The sequence below is a fragment of the Typopeltis vanoorti genome, chromosome 20 (genome assembly GCF_054136105.1).
Source record: "Typopeltis vanoorti isolate ZY-2024b chromosome 20, IOZ_Tvanoo_1.0, whole genome shotgun sequence".
In the NCBI taxonomy this organism is placed as follows: Eukaryota; Metazoa; Arthropoda; class Arachnida; order Uropygi; family Thelyphonidae; genus Typopeltis; species Typopeltis vanoorti.
The window spans coordinates 30,150,658-30,163,066 of NC_143568.1; the positions used below are offsets into that span (position 1 = coordinate 30,150,658).

At 35.0% G+C, this 12,409-nt stretch overlaps 1 protein-coding gene across 1 annotated transcript in view; it reads right to left on the reverse strand.

Annotated features, from left to right (window-relative positions):
* Positions 1 to 12,409, reverse strand: part of LOC150095327 (transmembrane protein 14C-like) — a 46,078-nt gene that overhangs the window by 20,463 nt on the left and 13,206 nt on the right. The window lies entirely within an intron of this gene.

Sequence of the window (12,409 nt, forward strand, 5' to 3'; positions counted from 1 at the left end):
AGAGATGAACAGTTGGACTCAGCGAGAAGCTAAAAATGAGTTGTCTTTTTTTGCAAGTTGTGCCTCCCAAAGTTTGAGCTTGACCACCAAAGCTTTGAAGTGATGTGATCAAACAGAGTGTGCACCAGTTGATCTTTGGATTGCAGCCGCATATTTAGGTCATTCATATGCAACGAGATGTCAGTCACAAAGGCAAAGCCTGTCATCCACTTCGGATCATTAAATTCTGCAATTGGATTCCCCTTGGTTTGCATGAACTGCTGTATTTCGCTCCTTAAGTCAAAGACTCTTTTAAGAACCTTCCCTCTGCTCAACCAACACACATCACTATAATAAACCACATCGCTGTGATCCACTTCGCACTCTTGGGTCAAAAACTTGGAAATGACGATGATTCAATCCTTTTGCCCCAATAATGTTGATGACAGTCACAATAACTTTCATGACATTCTCAAATCTAATAGTTTTCACGCAAAAATTCTCCTGGTGGATCAAACAGTGGTAATGAACGAAATCTTTTCCTTCTAGTTCCGGTTCTTTCCATAGCAGCGCAACAAACCCTTCATTCTTTCCCACCATAGCAAGGGCACCATCAGTTACCACACCCTTGAGGCTGGTTAAGCTGAGGTCGAAAAAGTTTAACCGTTTTCTTGGCAGCTTCAAGAATATCAGTGTCTTTCATCGTTCCCTTCATAGGCATGAGCACTAGCAGTTCTTCTGTCACATTGAATTGTTGATCAATGCCACAGACAAAGATAGCCAGTTGTGTTGTATCCTTCACATCTATGCTCTCATATAAAGCAAGTGAATATGACATAAATTCGAACAACTCTTTTTTTAACGTTCTTTCAATGTCATTGGCAAGTTCTTCGACACGTCATGCTACAGTTACTCCAGACAAACTCAGTTTTTTAAACACTTATTATTTGGGCACAGAATATCCCCAGCAGCGATGAGACACTCTTTCACAAACTCACCGTCCAAGAAGGTTTTCGATTTTTTTAGCAATTTTTTCAGCTATTACATAACTTACTTTGACGGATGCTTCACTCTCTTCCCTCTGCCTTTTAAAACGTACCCTGCTGTCATTTTAAATCAATTTGGAGACGGTTCACTTTGTCCACACGAAGCCGCCCTTGAAGGTGATCGAAATTGGATGCATGCTTTGTCTCATAGTGTCGTTTTATATTGTATTCTTTTGATACTGACACTGACTAATCATTGATCGGCACAAAAAAGTACAAATTGGTCCACTATTCATTAAAAACCCGACAAGAATCACTTGATTTACACTTTTTACTCATAAACGCCATACTGATGGAAGGTGAACCCAAAAAATGATCCAAAATGGCCGTGTAATGGTTATTATCCACTGAATATGTCTCACACTAATGAAAAAAAGTCTGGCAATATAAAACCACAATAGGCTATGGCTGACACGACGAACCTGCGTGCACTTATACACGAATATCACACTGTTCACGACTGACTGACTGTGGATGAGATCCTCTTGTATTTATATGAAAATAACGAAGTATCGAGAACCTTCGAGATGTATCTGGAAGTCACTAGACGGCGCACTCGAACGAATTCAGCCATCTACCTGCGACATTAGTACTAGTACTTAAGTACCGCTTGGTGCTGGTAGATGGCTGAAGAAGCATGTCTATTTAATATTCATTTTTATGTAAAGTATCAAATGCACAGCATTCCTTGTGAATCTGGAAAGCATCTTACAATTCTAAATACCGCAGTGTAACTTAGTGGCCTGCGGACTTCATTGAAATTATTTTTTATTTAATCGTGTTTTAATGTTAAGTAGTTATTTTTTCAAAATGGCCAGCAGGCCATGGCAAAGAGCTCCACGAGCCACAGGTGGCTCGCGGGCCATGCATTGAAGACCCCTGCTTTAAAAGATTGTTAAGCAATAAACAAGGTGAAATTGGGAGGGGGGGTAGTGAACAATAGCCAAAAGAGAAACCAGAAAGGCACAAAGAAAGCTAAGCTGGGAAAATTTTTTCGTAATCAGATAAAGATACATACAAAATAAAATCCAATGCCTGTAAAATACTCAACATATGAATGCAGATGTAAAAGAAATTGCACATATAAATTGCGAAGCAGACTTAAAAGAATTCTTAGATTACTTTACACATTTCTAGGCACACTGGATGGATTATTTTTCAACATAAGAAAAAAAAAATTACACCACAAACTTCCAAACAAAATGATATAATAACAAAGAATTAAAGGACAACCTGAAAAAAAAAAAAAAAAAAAAAAAGATAAATCAACAGAAGATGAGATAAACTGAAATATATAAATTTGTTGGAAAAAATAATAAATTCACCAGAAATTATTAAAATTTTTTAAAAAAATATAATGGTATTTGTCCACTGAAATGGACAAATATCAATGAAATGGAATACAAGTGTAGTAATACCTATATTTAAAAAAGGGGATAAAAGAAAATCTGTATTAGTTTATTAAATACATGCTGTAAAATATATAGAGAATACTTCATGAAAATTTTAAAATACAGTATGGCACAAAAAAAAAACTACTAAATAACTACAATGATATATGTTGTGGAATAAATGGGTTTATTAGCACAGAAATATATGTTTACACATGAGGATATGTATATCCACAATTACTGGTGGAATCTTGGTCGAATAAAGCATTAACAACAGCAGATTACATGCTCAAAATGGGAACCTTGTTTTTCAAGACAGGTTTCATAATGCATGCAAAGATTCTTTGTCATCTTGGAGAACAAGGGTTGGTATATCTGCTAGACATATCATGTAATTTTATCCCTTAGTTCATCAAGGTTTGAAAGTCATGGTGGAATACCCATTCTTTCAACATACCAAAGGAAGGCATCAAGTAATGTGAGATCAGGAGAACGTGAAGGATGTGGAAATTCTGTAAACCTCAAAATGAGCCTCCTGAGGAAGGGTTCTGATAAATAGGCTCTAGAACTACTGCTTAGGGGACGCTTATGGAAACGACGAACAAACTGCTCACAAACATGTAGGCTTGGACCATTTGCTTTACCAACTCCGTGTGAATGAAAATAATGCTCAACAATAAACGCCTTTTCTTCCAATATCATTGTTTACAGCTAAGTGTAATGGCATAGACTCCACACATGCTTTTCTATTAATGTGCATACAGTTCAACGGCATATCTCAAGCTGCGCATACTCTCAAAGTTCAGTACTGCGTTTGTTTTATGTGCTATACCGTATATAATGAAAAAATATTATTAGAATATCAGAATGGATTTGGAAAAGGCTGCACTACAAGGGATGCAGCTTTTTGTTTAAAACTACTTATAGAAAAAACAAGAGAATTTAATTTAGAAACTCACCTTTTGTTTATAGATTATGAAAACATTTAATAAGATAAAAAGATATTGTTTAATATGTTAGAAAGAATAAACATATCTAATATTTTTTTAGATGGCAATATTCAATATATATAAAGATAATGAAATAGAAATAAAAAATAAATGAAAAAATGCCTGAAAAACAATCTATAAACTAAAGACAAGGATGTCCTCTGTCTCCAATACATTTTTAATATTTATATTAAAAAATACTAACACAATGGAGCACTTTAAATAATCCAAGTATAGAAATTTCCCACAGTAATAAAATAAATATTATTTGCAGATGATCAGGTAATATAACGAAGACAATTTATAGCTAAAGCCCTCATAGAGAGGGGATGCCATTTTAGTCCCATCTAACTTTTAGAGACTGAGTGGCCAGTTCAATCTCCACTGGTAGCCAATTAGAAATAGATAGCCCAAGATTATTTAAGCAGCATCCAGCGAAGAGAAAACAAAGAAGTTTTGCCATCCTGTGGTTTCTAACACAATATTTTTATTGTTTAAAATAGTGTGGGTTCCATAATCAATTTTCTCCCGTAAAACTAATTCAGGAACAGGTGAAAGAAAGGCTTAGATAAAAGTTCCTCTAGTCAGTGGCTAGAACTGAATTTAAGTCTTTCTTCAGGAAGTGCTGCAGATGCTCACTTTCACTGAGCTACACACACAACCTATATAATTTAAACATTATAGTAGAACAGTTTGGAATGAAAATATCAACAGATAAAGCTAAAACAATGATATTTTGTGAACAAACTCCAGTTAGAAGTAAAACGGTTAATAATAAATTAATAGAACAGATCTTCTTCTTCGAGTGCCATTTCCTATCGGAGGTCGGCGACCACCTTGGCAAATTTTGAGCAATTCTCAGCTACTCTGAGCAGTCTCTCAGAGTTCATGCCAGTCCACTGTCTGATGTCTGCCAGCCAAGATTTTCTTCGTCTTCCTTGTCCTCCTCTTCCATTTATCTTCCCATGGATGTGAAATATCACATGGGGAAAACAAAAAAAAAAAAAAAAAAAAAAAAAAAAATTTAGAGGTTATAGACCTGATAAACAGAACATAATTCCAATCTTGTTAAAAAAAAAACATGCTTAAAAATATACAATACTTGAGCAGTAGAATTGGGTCAATAAATAAACAAGATAAAGAATAAAACAGGTGAAATGAGAACTGAAAAATATATATAATCAGACCGAAAAAGAAAAGAGGTTGTTTTAAGAGAACTAAAAATAAAATCAAAAGAAGAAAAACTAAACAAATATAAACAAAATTGGATAGAACATACAAACCAAATGGCCACAACACCCAATATCCTAAACAATTAATAAAATATAAACCAGTTTGGAACAGAACAGTGTTTCTCAAAGTATGGTACGCATATACCCCTGGGGTACGCAAAAGGTCTTCAGGAGGTACGTGGCAATTTTCGGCTATGCATCATTAACGAATGGAATCGTTATATTTCTCAACAAATAGTGCAATTAGAGACATCTGGGATAACAACAGCACTAACTAATGAATCACATCTCCCCCTCCAACAGAAACAAAGCCATATGTTGCACCGGCAACATATGGTTTTGATTGACACCACCCGGTCGTGAACGCGTTAAAACTGAGAAATATATAGTGAACGTGTTTCAGATATTATGGAATTCAGTTGAAGAGAATTAGCATTTCGACTCAACTGTGGAAGAGCTAATTTGTCTTTGGTTCGCGCAATCTTTTGTTAATACCACACCAATCATATGCACTTCATAGCTGCCTTACATATCTCAAGTCTTGTAAATTACTGGTAATTTTTGCTTGAAATAATGGAAAAGAAGATGAAGCTATTTGGGTAGATGGCTTTGACAATGCACACAAGTAAACTGTTCTCAATGCCTAAAGTAGTGATAGCAAGTAGGAGCTTCTTGGTAAGTCACACTATTTGCAGTTTTTTTTTTCCCCTTCTGAAAACTTTAGTTTCCGAAAATCCCCACATATATCTCGCACCACGATTTTTTAGCTTTAATTTTGGGAAAAAAGTGCGAGTTATATTCGAGTAGATAAATTTGCGGCAATTTTTTTTGGCTTTCAAATTCTTAAGTATGGATCATTGGTTAAAGATTGGATTTATAAACCACAAAAGAGAACAATATAGCAAATACAAGTAGCTGTAAACAACAAGAAAACATTGATATTGCATCTGGATCAAATGAAATTGATAAGGGTGTGTCGTCTTTTCGCAAGTATGATATGAATTACTTGAAATGTGAATTTTTATGGACAGGAAATGAAGGGGAACCTATTCCAAATTTTGTTCTATTAAAAATAAATCATTTTTTGTTTACATGAATATATAAATTCAAATAAAATAGACATTTAACATTTACAATGAAATATACTTGATTTATTTATTATTTGATAAGGGGGTACTTGGTAATAATGAAAATATATGAAGGGGTATGCAGATATTTGAAGTTTGAGAAACACTGGAATAGAAGGTCAGGTAGTCCTTAAAAGAGGGGCTATTAGATTAAAAATGAGACCAGAACAGATCATAAGGTCTATATCTGTATTTAACGTTATAATGATGATATCTTATTCGATCATTCATATTTTTTGTTAAACACCTGTGGCTTCATGCAAGATTTTTCTGATTTGAAATTTTCATTTGTTTGAAGCCATTCATTTTTGTTTGCAGCTGTAAGAATAGATATTTTCCTTCACTCAGCTGCTATGTCAATGATGCCATACATCATGGACTAAAGGCTAGTGGCACATGATATACAACCTTTAACAGCCAAGCTAATCCCACCTTCTGTGTGGCTTGCTTCCACGGAATAAGGTCCCTAGTTTCTTTTGCTTCCTCCCTTTTTTTACATGCTCTGTGTGTGTAAATCTTTTGAGGCCAAGCAATGTAGGGATGGACCCAAACATTTCCCAATTCAAGAGTACTGCAGTAAAGAGGTTCTACAGGCCAGTCACTGAACAATCAAAGGACTAAACCTGATAGTAATGAATGAAGATATTCTCAACCAGCAGGTGGATGATGATGCCACTTACTCTGCTAGATCAAGCACGGAATTGGTGATATAGATTAAATAGTGAAATGGGATCGGTTGCTGGATGGAAAGAATATTGACAGTGCATGGGAAGCATTTAAACAATATTTAAATGATGCGATATCAGAATGTGTTCCAAGAGTTCGAAGAATAAATAGAGTAGGAATCAAATGGATGTGTAATCTTATTAAGCAAGAGATTCGTAAGAAAAGGATGATGCGGAAGGAATACCGTTTGCATAAGGATGACGTCAGTTATAAGCAGCAGGCTAGAATAGTCAACTGTTGTACGAAAAGCAAAGTCTGATTATGAAAAGAAACTGGCTCTGCGTGCTAAAGACAACCCACAAGAATTCTATCGATATGCAGCAAGTAAAAGAAAGAATAAATATGAAAGAATAACCCTTCTAAATCCAGATGGTGTGAGGGTTACAGATGCAGAAGAGGTTGTTCAGTTAATGAGTGCCCATTTCGTTAAAAGCTACCAACCTGATGAACGCAACATTGAGCTCACTATTACCTCTTCACTAGATGAAGAAACGCATGTGTGTGAGGCCGAGGTATTAGAGCTGTTGCACAAACTGATTAAGAATTCAGCAATAGGGAATGATGGAATATCAGCACGTGTGCTAAAAGAGTGTTCAGCTGAACTGGCCATTCCTTTGACCAAGATGTTTAATATGCGTCTCAGAACAGGGTAGATTCCGCAGGAATGAATGGCAATTCCACTGCACAAGGGTGGTGCAAAGACTGATGTATCTAACTATCGACCAATTAATATCTCAGGAGTGGTGGTGAAGATTTTGGAAAAATTGGTTAGGGCCCGAATTCAGAAATGAGTTGACAGTGAATATCTACTTTGCAATGAACAACATGGGTTTACTAAGGGAAGGTCATGTTTTAGCAACTTGCTCACATTCTATAACAATGTTACCATTGAAATAGACAAGGGGAATGGATACACATGATACTTTTGGATTTTGCTAAGGCTTCTGACAGAATACAGTATGGCAGACTGCTGCATAAATTGGAGAAAATGGGTTTGGGTTATACAATATTAGCAAGGATAAAAGGATGGCTGACTGATAGATATCAAAAAGTGGTATATGGGGTATCTGAGTCTGCAAGGTTTAAAGTTACAAATGGTGTACCACAAGGATTGGTGCTTGGTCCACTGTTATTCAATCTGTACATTAATGATATTGGGAAGGATTTGACAAGTGATATACAGTTATTTGCTGATGATGCAAAGATAGGTAGGGTAATCAGAAATACTGCTAATATGCAGTCTTTGCAGAATGATTTGAATAGGCTGGAACTGTGGGCATGGGAAAATGGGTGTCAGTTCAATGTCAGTAAATATAAAGTCATTCACTTTGGCATGATTAGATATCCAATGTCGTATTATATTGGTGGGATTAGGCTAGAAGAAACTGATGAGGCTAGGGATCTTGGAGTGCTAATAGATAGGAAATTGAAGTTTAGGGGCCATGTGGAAAAGATTGCAAATACAACTCAAAAGATAATTGCAATGCTGAAACAAACGTTCACATGTAAAGATAAGGATGTCATTTTTGCCTCTTTACAAGGCCTTGATAACACGTCACTTGGATTATTGTGCGTAGGTCTGGTTTCCGTTGTGATTCTGATATATTGGAGAGAGTACAAAGGAGAGTGTTAAAAATGATACCAGGATTGTGGAATACTGATTATGAAGACAGATTGAGAATTTGTAGACTGCAGACACTAGCAAACAGGAGAAAGAGGGGTGATATGACTGAGACTTACAAACTTCTGAAAAGATCATACAGGATTTCAACTGATGGAATTTTTCAATTTATGGAGGGTGGGGAAAGGACGAGAGGGCATCCTTGAAAGCTGAGAATGAATGCCGCGAAGAAAGGTGCGAGGGCTAGATTTTTCTCTCAGAGGGTGTTGCGTGATTGGAATGGATTGCCATTGGATGTTGTGAGTGCAAGAAGTGTGAATGAATTCAAGAATAAGTATGATAGCTGGTGTCTGTAGTATGTGGCCTCCCTCGATGAGTCTCTGACTCCCTGGAGGTCTCTCTTAATAATAACAATAAAAAAAATAGATATAGATATGTGCAGGAGGGATGGGAGTGGAATACTGCTAAGGTCATGGATAAACCACAAAGAGGGCATCTAGTCTTCTCTACACATGGGAAGATGTTCAAAAGTCTTTCCCTCCCACAGCACATCCCTAATCTTAACACAACTCTTCTCCATTAATTAAATGACAAAGAAATATAAACAGCACAAAAAACAATAATATTTAAAAAAAAAAAAAAAATCCACAAGACCAACATTTTAGCCTTAACACTAACAAATGCTGTGTACCACCACTTAGTCTAGTCTGGGTCATAGTTTAACTCTTATTATATTATAATAATAAGTTAATAATAATAGTCAAACTAGACTAAAATAAAAGATCAAACTATGACAAATTCATTCAGTTTCTTTACCAATCACATTCAGGCAATGCATTCCATTCACCAGCCACTCTCCATACAAAGAACGTGCTCCTCACTCCCTCCTTATACAGTTTTCAGATATAGCCTCTTGTCTTCCTCTAATCTATGAAAAATCTCCTCTGCATTAATCTTTTAACAAATACTCACCAACTTATATGTCTCAATCATATCCTCTGCTGCTATTCACAAGACTGCAATTTGCATTCCCTCAGTCTGTCTTCCTATCTCACATGCCAGAAATCCACACTGACTCAATGAATCTTCTCTAAGATTCACTTTCATTCCCTTGAAAACCAGGCAAGAGAATTTGTACAGAGTAATCCACATGCAGCCTGATTAAGACATTATACAAGGAAACCATAACCTCTTTGCTTATACATCTCGTGGTCCTCCTCTTCACTGCCATATTCCATTGAATGTCCTCAGAATTGTAGCAAAGTAACTCCACCCCTCAAAGTATCCATAGACAACCACTTTAAGAAAATAGTCAATCAGAAATACACATTTCCAGTTTCTTTAATAATAAAAAACTTCTACAGAAACTTGCAGATCTATAAAATCTTAAATACAGCTTTTTGAACACAAATCTGTATTTAAGTTTTTTATAAATCTGGAAAAGATATACATTATGTGTCAAGAGAAAGATTTCTTTTAAAAAAGTTTCTTATAATTATATGGTTATATACAGGGTGTTCGGGATAAATTTGACAGTTTCGTAAGGAAAAAGAAAATCTTCTTTGTATCTATTAAATTTAATGAATTGACAAAAAAACATTACAGGCAGAGTTAATTACAATACTATCAACAAGATTTACTCAAAATAACCACCATTAGCATCGATCACAGCTTCAATTCTGCTTCGGAACCTCGAACAAGCTGATGCTACAGTCTCCCTGGGAAGGGCCGCAAAAACTGTTTTAATTTTATCCATTAACTGGGCTTTTGTATTACTGGAAGTGCGATTGGTGTCTTTTTCAACTGCGCCCCATACAAAATAATCCATGGGGTTAAGGTCTGGGGAGTTTGGAGGCCAAACATTTGGACTGGTGAAGTCGTAGAAATTTTCAGACAACCATTTTTGACTTTTCCCAGAGGTGTGGCAAGGGGCCGAATCCTGCTGCCATACATACGGCCTACCATTGCCTACCCTTGTTATCCAGGGCTTGACTACAGTTAGCAACTCCACGAACAAAGCCCGAATTCCAATGCCAGGGTTCTTCAACACCTGTTCCTGCAGATTTGCGAGGAATTCTGCTGTACGAACGCAATCAGATCGTCTGCTAGGGATCTTTCTTCTTGCTACATCCTCGTAGTCACCATTGCAAGTCTCTAGTTCATGCCTGATTGTTTTTACTGTATTCAGGGAGCATTGGGCAGCAGTCGTAATATCCTTATTTTGATGGCAGGCACGAATCATCATGATACAAGTTATTCTCTTCCATGATTCAGGTGGGTTCCAGCTATCCATCCTTTCTGACATCTTGTATGTGAATGAAGAAGGGTCCAAACTTTTAAATGAAGAGAAGTGTGTGTTAATACATGTAACTTACGGAAAAATATAATTAATTATAAATATGTCAAATTTATCCCGAACACCCTGTATATATATATATATATATATATATATATATATAGCCTAAATTTAAGCTGTAAATCAGCAGTCAGAAATGAAGGAGATTCAGGAAGATGGTTTTATGTAAAATCAGTATCTGTGTATTATCTTCACTGTTGTCATTTATACAGATTATTATTTATATATAAAAGTAGCATTAAACTATCAAAATCCAAGTCACTCAGTTTTCTTTGTTTTTTTACTTTATGCACTTTATTATACTCCTAAATAAATTCACTACAAGTCATAAGGGCTAACTAAATTGAATAACTGCTCAGCAATAGTAATAATAAAAAAATGCAGAAACAAACCAGAACATAAATAGTACCGGCTGCATTCTCAAAGCAGAACTTATACAACGACCAAGATATTTTAGCTTATTCAAGTATAATTTTTAACAAAGGAAAATTGAATATTGCAAGAGATTATAGAATCTGCAAAGCTGTGTGGGAAGAGAGCTGAATAAATTTATATGGAATAAGAACTTAAACAGATGGATTCAGATATAGACCAAGATTAGCCAAAACCTGTCCTGTATTATCTTGTTATGTATACTAGTTTAGTGTAAAGACGGGATTTGAATTGAATTTATGGATCTGAAAGCTGTGCGAGGAATAAAACAATTTAATGAAGGGGTTAACATGAGAGTTCTCAGTAAAATCAGACAAGTGAACAGATGGCATCAATGAAAAATCATATTAACAATGAAGACATCAGAAAAGAACTTATTAGCATTCAAGAATATGTGCATCTAAGAAGTGCAGTGTGGTAAAAAAGAAATAAAGGATTAGCAAAAACAGGTCTGTAATGCAGATTCAGATAAAGACCAAGATTTAGGTACATTGATGCAATCAGTAGTACCTTAAAAGCTGAAATGTAAAGAACGGAGAATATTGACGACTTGACAAATACTAAATTAATTTGGATAAAAATTGCTGATATGAAGCTAATATCATATCATCATCAGTTTCATGATGATGTACTTCCTGATATGTACCCCATGACACTACGTTGAACGCTCAAATATACCATATTAAATATCCTTCCACTTAGACACTATATATTTACAGGATTCTACTTTTCCTAAAGACTGATAACCAGTATGTAAGTATTAGAAAAGATATACTTACTTCTGCAGAAAAGCAGGCTTAAAATTTTATAGGACTAAAGTGCAAAAAGAAATAATACACAAACACTATCTATTTGGCTCCAAAAATCTTCAACGGCTTACCACTCTTAATATGAAAGAAAAACAACATGAACACATACAGAAATCAGATTAGACAGTATCTAAATTTTTATAAGAATATTGAGAACTTGTTTAGTATAACTATAAAAAGTAATTAACCAATTTATACCAAGAGAAATCAGCCAATATAAAATATTCAAGTAATTACTGAACTGCATTGTTCTTATTCTATGTATAATATAAATATATATATTATTCTCTGCATATATTGTCAATATCTTTGTGTACTATAATCATTTTTTGAATTACTGAACTTTATTATTTCATTGTTCTTATTCCATGTGCACATGAGTAGTACGCGCACACACACAGACAATTCTCTAAATATATTGTCAATATTTTGTATACTATTTATGCTGTGCAATTGTTACACTTCTTGTAACCTGGATGAGCTCAAGCTCTTGGGTTATACATAGGATGTCATTGTTTTACGATTTTATCATTTTGAAATCAAATTTAAATGAATGAGATGTAATGTAATGTTTTGTTTCCATTCTTCCTCCTGATATGCAAATGATAATGTCATGTAATGATAACTCAATAAATGAAATGACAGCACTATGTGATTAATTTTGCATTATTATTAATTTATCTAGAATGAATGAAGCTAGT